General features: G+C 57.3%; 1 non-coding gene and 2 pseudogenes across 1 annotated transcript; all 3 read left to right on the top strand.

Annotated features, from left to right (window-relative positions):
- Positions 1 to 2,505: 2,505 nt before the first annotated feature.
- Positions 2,506 to 4,448, top strand: LOC146720890 (small subunit ribosomal RNA; annotated as a pseudogene).
- Positions 4,449 to 5,331: 883 nt separating this feature from the next.
- LOC146720891 (5.8S ribosomal RNA) lies at positions 5,332 to 5,487 on the top strand. The gene has a single exon (XR_014925879.1). It is a non-coding gene; the product is annotated as a 5.8S ribosomal RNA (ribosomal RNA).
- A 1,038-nt stretch (positions 5,488 to 6,525) lies between these two features.
- LOC146720892 (large subunit ribosomal RNA) overlaps positions 6,526 to 7,500 on the top strand; it is a 4,834-nt pseudogene continuing 3,859 nt past the window's right edge.

Consider the following 7,500-nt stretch of genomic DNA (forward strand, 5'->3'; position numbering starts at 1 on the left):
CGGCCGTGGTTGCCGGAGGTGTCGCCCGGTCCGGAGGTGCCGCCGGTCGGCCGATGTTCCCGGAGGTGTCGCCCGGCCCGGAGGTGTCGCCGGTCGGCCGTGGTTCCCGGAGGTGTCGCCCGTCCCGGAGGTGCCGTCCGGTCCGGAGGTGCCGCCCGGCCCGGAGGTGCCGCCCGGCCCGGAGGTGCCGCCCGGCCCGGAGGGTGCCGCTGGTCGGCCTTGTTTCCCGGAGGTGTCGCCCGGCCCGGAGGTGCCGCCCGACCCGGAGGTGTCGCCCGGCCCGGAGGTGACGCCGGTCGGCCGTGGTTCCCGGAGGTGTCGCCCGCCCGGAGGTGTCGCCGGTAGGCCGTGGTTTCCGGAGGTGTCGCCCGTCCCGGACGGAGGTGCCGTCCGTCACCTAAGTTGACGACGGCCGTTATGTGGTGCCGCACGTATAATCACGCCCGTAACGAGCCGTCTCGATTGCCGCGCGCGCGATTTCGCATCGGGCGAGTGTTCCGTACCGTAATCGCGGTCACCGCAGCTTGCGTGTTGCGTATCATCCGTAATAATTCGAAATATATGTCTCCGACACGTGGGTTTGAGAGACACTTTTCGAGTTAGTAATCGGACAGCGCCCTTATGTCGAGCGAGCGCCGAATAGTAAGTAACTTTCGTCCGAAACGTTTTTACGTAGCTCTCCTCGTTGCGGCGCCGTAAATTGTCGTTAAGTGTTCCGGAGGTACCGCCGGCGGTCGTCTGACTACGAGAGTTCATTCGGTCGTCCGGAGGTGCCGCCCGTCCCGGAGGTGTCGCCGGTCGGCCGTGGTTGCCGGAGGTGTCGCCCGGTCCGGAGGTGCCGCCGGTCGGCCGATGTTCCCGGAGGTGTCGCCCGGCCGTGGTTCCCGGAGGTGTCGCCCGTCCCGGAGGTGCCGTCCGGTCCGGAGGTGCCGCCCGGCCCGGAGGTGCCGCCCGGCCGGAGGTGCCGTCCGGTCCGGAGGTGCCGCCCGGCCCGGAGGTGCCGCTGGTCGGCCCTGTTTCCCGGAGGTGTCGCCCGGCCCGGAGGTGCCGCCCGACCCGGAGGTGCCGCCCGGCCCGGAGGTGCCGCCCGGCCCGGAGGTACCGTCGGTGCTTATACCTTATTGTCCCGGCATTTCGTTTGTTTCCTTCTTAATTAATGCTAATTATCGTTGTTTGACATTCGCCATACGGCTATCGTGATAATATTTTATCGTACAATAGGACTTTTCGATCGTTCGCTCTCCGCGACAATGTCTCGATTGAACGCGCCTTTCGGCGCTCGCGCTCGCATACGGCCGTGCGTAGGACCGTGCGTCGCCGACCGCCTGGCCGGCCGGTTGGGTACTATAAGAGATACGTCGCGCTCGGCGCGTGTCGAACGAGTCGAGCGAGTCCGGACGAGTCGTAAACGTACTTTCTCGAGTCTCTCGCCACTCAGGCGTGTTTCGACCGCTCTCCGTACCGTCGCCGACCGCTTGGCCGGTCGGTTGGGTACTATAAGAGGTAGGAGAGATTAATATTGTACGTGTCGCGCTCTCGACGTTGACAAACGAAGAATCGCCCGAACGGGTCGAGAACGGATTTTGTCAAGTCGCGACTCTGACACGGAGAGAGAACATTTATATAAAATGTTTGATTTTGGAAACCACGAATATATAAAATAATATACGATCGTCGCAGAACGCGCCGCCGCCAAGTCTTCTCATGCTTGGAGGTTGCGTGTCTCGCGAGAACGTACGTTCGACTCTCGCGTCGTCTCGTATTCCTCTTCGCCGGGGATTACGGTGCGGCTCTTCTCGTTCGTCGCCGAACGCGCGCAAAATTAACGCACACTTATTTATTACGAGCACAGCATTGCCACGAGTCGGTGTCGCAAGACCGAATGGCTCTTATGTGGCGCGCACGCCTCTAGTGTGTTGGCCGCGCGGTTCCCTCTCGTTTCGTACGCAGCAGCGGAATCGTCGCGCTTACCGAGCATCTACTCCACGGATACGAGTTTGCGGGAAGAGTTGCTTCTTCCCGCTCGCTTTGTACGCCGTAGCGAAATCTTATTGCTGGTCGTGTGCGGTTAAACGCGTACGAACCAGACAGAACAGTCCTCGACGTCTAAGCATCGCCATCGTCGATCTAGCGTCAGGGTGAATCGCGCGGTCTCTCGAGACCGCGCATCATAACATTTGGGAGAATAAGAACACGAGTATTTGATCTTGTGGATTTTTGAACGGAGAGGAGGAGGAGGAGAAGAGGAGAGGCGGCGGCGTCGGGGGTTTACTCTCGCCTCCGTCGTTCTCTCGTACGCTTTACATAATAGCGTTAAACACAGCAGAGTGTCGCCGACCGGCTGAGCAAGACCGGCGGCAAATAAAAATGGCAGGCACATAACGAAGCGTGTCGCGCGCGCGTCGGTGTTTCGGCATCGAACGCGCGCGCGCGCGAAAAAGAGCTAGCGACGAGTCTTCGTGCTCGCTCGCGAGTTACTCCCTTGCGAGTAACCGAACACGAAGCTCCCTGGTTGATCCTGCCAGTAGTCATATGCTTGTCTCAAAGATTAAGCCATGCATGTCTCAGTGCATGCCGAATTAAGGTGAAACCGCGAATGGCTCATTAAATCAGTTATGGTTCATTAGATTGTACCCACATTTACTTGGATAACTGTGGTAATTCTAGAGCTAATACATGCAAAACATAGTCCCGACCAGTGATGGAAGGGACGCTTTTATTAGATCAAAACCAATCGGTGGCGGGCGGCTCGCCGTTCGTCACCGTTTATTTGGTGACTCTGAATACTTTGTGCTGATCGCACGGTCCTAGCACCGGCGACGCATCTTCAAAATGTCTGCCTTATCAACTGTCGATGGTAGGTTCTGCGCCTAGCCTACCATGGTTTGTAACGGGTAACGGGGAATCAGGGTTCGATTCCGGAGAGGGAGCCTGAGAAACGGCTACACATCTCAAGGAAAGGCAGCAGGCGCGCAAATTACCCACTCCCGCACGGGGAGAGGTAGTGACGAAAATAACGATACGGGACTCATCCGAGGCCCCGTAATCCGGAATGAGTACACTTTAAATCCTTTAACTGGAGGGATCATTGGAGGGCAAGTCTGGTGCCAGCAGCCGCGGTAATTCCAGCTCCAATATGCGTATATTAAAGTTGTTGCGGTTAAAAAGCCTCGTAGTTGAATCTGTGTCGCACACCGTCGGTTCACCGCTCGCGGTGTTTAACTGGCGTGATGTGGGAGACGTCCTACCGGTGGGCTTAGCCTCGCGAGGGGCGGCGCCCAACTAATATCACCGTCGCGGTGCTCTTTACGTGAGTGTCGAGTCGGGCCGGTAACGTTTACCTTTGAACAAATTAGAGTGCTTAAAGCAGGCTCTACCTTCGCCTGAATACTGCGTGCATGGAATAATGGAATAGGACCTCGGTTCTATTTTGTTGGTTTTCGGAACCCCGAGGTAATGATTAATAGGGGACAGATGGGGGCATTCGTATTGCGACGTTAGAGGTGAAATTCTTGGATCGTCGCAAGACGGACAGAAGCGAAAGCATTTGCCAAAAATGTTTTCATTAATCAAGAACGAAAGTTAGAGGTTCGAAGGCGATCAGATACCGCCCTAGTTCTAACCATAAACGATGCCAGCATAGCGATCCGCCGAAGTTCCTCCGATGACTCGGCGGGCAGCTTCCGGGAAACCAAAGCTTTTGGGTTCCGGGGGAAGTATGGTTGCAAAGCTGAAACTTAAAGGAATTGACGGAAGGGCACCACCAGGAGTGGAGCCTGCGGCTTAATTGACTCAACACGGGAAACCTCACCAGGCCCAGACACCGGAAGGATTGACAGATTGATAGCTCTTTCTTGATTCGGTGGGTGGTGGGGTGGTGCAATGGCCGGTTCTTAGTTGGTGGAGGCGATTGTCTGGTTAATTCCGAAACGAACGAGACTCTAGCCTGCTAAATAGGCGTACCTTATGGTCTCGCGAAGGCCCCCGGCTTCGGCTGGCGGGTTTTTACTACCAACGTACAAACAAATCTTCTTAGATGGCAGGCGGCTTCTAGCCGCACGAGATTGAGCAATAACAGGTCTGTGGATGGCCCTTAGATGTTCTGGGCCGCACGCGCGCGTACACGGAAGGAATCAGCGTGTGTTCCCTGGCCGAAGGCCCGGGTAAACCCGCTGAACCTCCTTCGTGCTAGGGATTGGGGCTTGCAATTGTTCCCCATGAACGAGGAATTCCCAGTAAGCGCGAGTCATAGCTCGCGTTGATTACGTCCCTGCCCTTTGTACACACCGCCCGTCGCTACTACCGATTGAATGATTTAGTGAGGTCTTCGGACTGGTGCGCGGCATGTCTCGGCATTGCCGATTGTTGCCGGGATATGACAAACTTGATCTTAGAGGAATTAACAGTCGTACAAGGTTCCCGTAGGTGAACCTGCGGAAGGATCATTACGTTCCGGAGGTCGCTGCTCTGCGTCGAGAGTCCTCTCTTTTGTGGGAGAGACGCGCGCGTCGCAGCATCGGCGACTGAATGGACCGCTCCTGAAAGGCGCTCTCAGAGAAAAGAAACTAACGGATTTGACCCGGAATTTGTTTGTTGTGTTTTTTTGAAAATATAACGACGACGCCCGTCGCGCCTCTCTGACCGAAAGTAGCGGCAATTCGCATAGCAGCGCGCCCGGCCGGTGGTTCGCGACGATTTCGGAGGGAGTGTGCTGCTTCTCGGCAGGGAAGGACGGCGGGAAGCCTCCTACGATCCCTGCCATCTCCTTCGTTTGTGGCTATCGGGCTACCCTAAGATTCTCCGGCCATACACACACGATAGCGTCCGCTTCGGCTTGGGCTTTTAGCGCGAACCGTGGTACCTATGCCCGCGCCACGCGTGTGTTGCAGCACCCCGACGTTCGTCGACGCGCGCCCTCCCCGTTGTCGCGGGGCAGCGGTCAGCGTTCCGAGAACACACGGTGTGCGACCGCGAGTGCCGAGCGAGAGGACCCCCATATATTATTATAATATATATATATACAGAGAAGGGATCGATGATATCTCGACCAATCTGTCAACTGTGTCGGTCCGACGGTTTCTTCAAAGAGCTTCCGCCCCGGCTCTCCCGTTGCGGGAGAGACGCTCCGAACGAGAAACACACAACTCTATCTTTGTGCCATAGCCTTCCCTGGCGGGAGGCGGCGGTCCGCGCGCGTCCTCGGACGCGCGCGGACAGGCTGATCGAAGAGCCACCACGATTATTCTCTTCTCTCTCTCTGTCCGAGAGAAAGAGACCACGATGGTTGAACGAGAAGCGCGTTTCTTCGCGAACGCAAAAATTTCGAACGATTACCCTGAACGGTGGATCACTTGGCTCGTGGGTCGATGAAGAAACGCAGCTAATTGCGCGTCAACTTGTGAACTGCAGGACACATGAACATCGACATTTCGAACGCACATTGCGGTCCACGGATACAATTCCCGGACCACGCCTGGCTGAGGGTCGTATTAGTACCCCTAAACTGCTTGCGCCCGAAAAGCGCGCACGGCCACGACGCGGGCGAGCCAGAGAATGGCGCGCGCGTCGCCTGTGCCCTGTGCAAACGCTTACAATGGGCGTACGAGCGATCGTTGGACGTTCGCCCGAGGTGTCTGTGCCGCGCCGACCGGCCGCGGTGCAAATCCTGGCGTCGTCTGAAATGACACACCGAAATAATAATAATAATGAGGAGGAGAAGCGCACAAGCGTGTAAAACGTTGGCGAACGCGCGCCCAGAGAATGCTGCGCGAATTAAGAGGGGGAGCGTGTTTGTGTATCCAAGTCGTGTGTGTACGCGAGAGCCGAGGAGAAATGGGATGAGAGTAAGAGCGCGCGCGAAGGGAGCAACAAACGGCCAAAAAAAGGGTCAGGACGGTGAATGGCACCGCTTTCCCTAGAGCGGCGCGTGCGTCGTTGTCTCCCGAAAGTAGGTAGCGCTTGTCTCACCGTCTCTCCTCTCCGTACATCACACAGACTGACGGACTGCTCTCGCACTCTGTGCCGCGTCTCTCGGTGCGATAGCGCTCGCGCGTCTTATGCCGAGGCGCCCTTGCCCGCACACATAACGGTATTACGGAGAAATATACGGCGCGTCGTCGTCCGGCGGAGAGAGCATTCGTAATCCTTTACCTCTTTACGGAGAAGGGTTTTGAATCGCGAGCCGACCGCGTGTCCGAGTCAACGAAATTTTCGTAAAGCGAAAAAGGGGACCGGCGCGCCGCGTCGTGTACTCGTCGAATCGATTCCGCCCGAATTTCGTATATAAAAGAGAAGGGAGAGCCGAGAATCTCGAACCCCGCGATATATCGTCTCCATTACCACCAACGAGTGTGTGTGCGGTTAGCGCCCCGGCGATTTGCCTTCTCGCGTATTTCGTGTGCTGCCGCTGCTGCTCTCTCGTTCGACGCTCTCTCTCTCTCCCTCTTATAATATATATTATAGAGGAGAGACGACGATGAACGAACGCTGGAGGAGGCAAACGGCTACGAAAACTCACTATGCGACGACCCTCAGAGCAGGCGAGATTACCCGCTGAATTTAAGCATATTATTAAGCGGAGGAAAAGAAACTAACCAGGATTTCCTTAGTAGCGGCGAGCGAACAGGAAAGAGCCCAGCACCGAATCCCGCGGTTCCGCCGCAGGGAAATGTGGTGTTTGGGAGGATCCGCTTATCCCGAGGTGCCGCGTCGCGTCCAAGTCCATCTTGAATGGGGCCACTTACCCGTAGAGGGTGCCAGGCCCGTAGCGACCGGTGCGCGCCTCGGGAGGATCTCTCCTTAGAGTCGGGTTGCTTGAGAGTGCAGCTCTAAGTGGGTGGTAAACTCCATCTAAGGCTAAATACGACCACGAGACCGATAGCGAACAAGTACCGTGAGGGAAAGTTGAAAAGAACTTTGAAGAGAGAGTTCAAGAGTACGTGAAACCGTTCAGGGGTAAACCTAAGAAACCCAAAAGATCGAACGGGGAGATTCATCGTCAGCGGCGCTGGCTTCGCGTCGGTCGGCGATGTCCCGCGGAGTCCTTGCGGCTCGCGCGCGGGCACGCTACCGTGCGCCGATGTCCGGCGCTCGTCGTCGTGCACTTCTCCCCAAGTAGAACGTCGCGACCCGCTGGGTGTCGGTCTACGGCCCGGGTGCGGTGTCTTGTCGCGTCGCCGGTAAAACGGCACGCGACAAACCCTCGGTCGCCCGGCCGGCTGCTCGGCGGTACGCGCAAGGTATCAGGCCGCACTATTCACGGTGCGTCGAGACCGTCGCAAGCGCGCGCCACGGTACTCGGAGGTTACGGACTTCGCGCCGTCCCCGGTCCTGGCCCGCTGTTGGTTACAGTACGGTACACCTTCGACAGGCCTGCGAACGTCTCCCGCGGTCTCGCGGGAGACCGATACCGGTCGGCGACGCTACTGCTTTGGGTACTCTTAGGACCCGTCTTGAAACACGGACCAAGGAGTCTAACATGTACGCGAGTCATTGGGACTT

This window comes from Nylanderia fulva, unplaced genomic scaffold (genome assembly GCF_048542155.1).
Source record: "Nylanderia fulva isolate GAGA-0341 unplaced genomic scaffold, ASM4854215v1 Scaffold591, whole genome shotgun sequence".
NCBI classification, from domain to species: domain Eukaryota; kingdom Metazoa; phylum Arthropoda; class Insecta; order Hymenoptera; family Formicidae; genus Nylanderia; species Nylanderia fulva.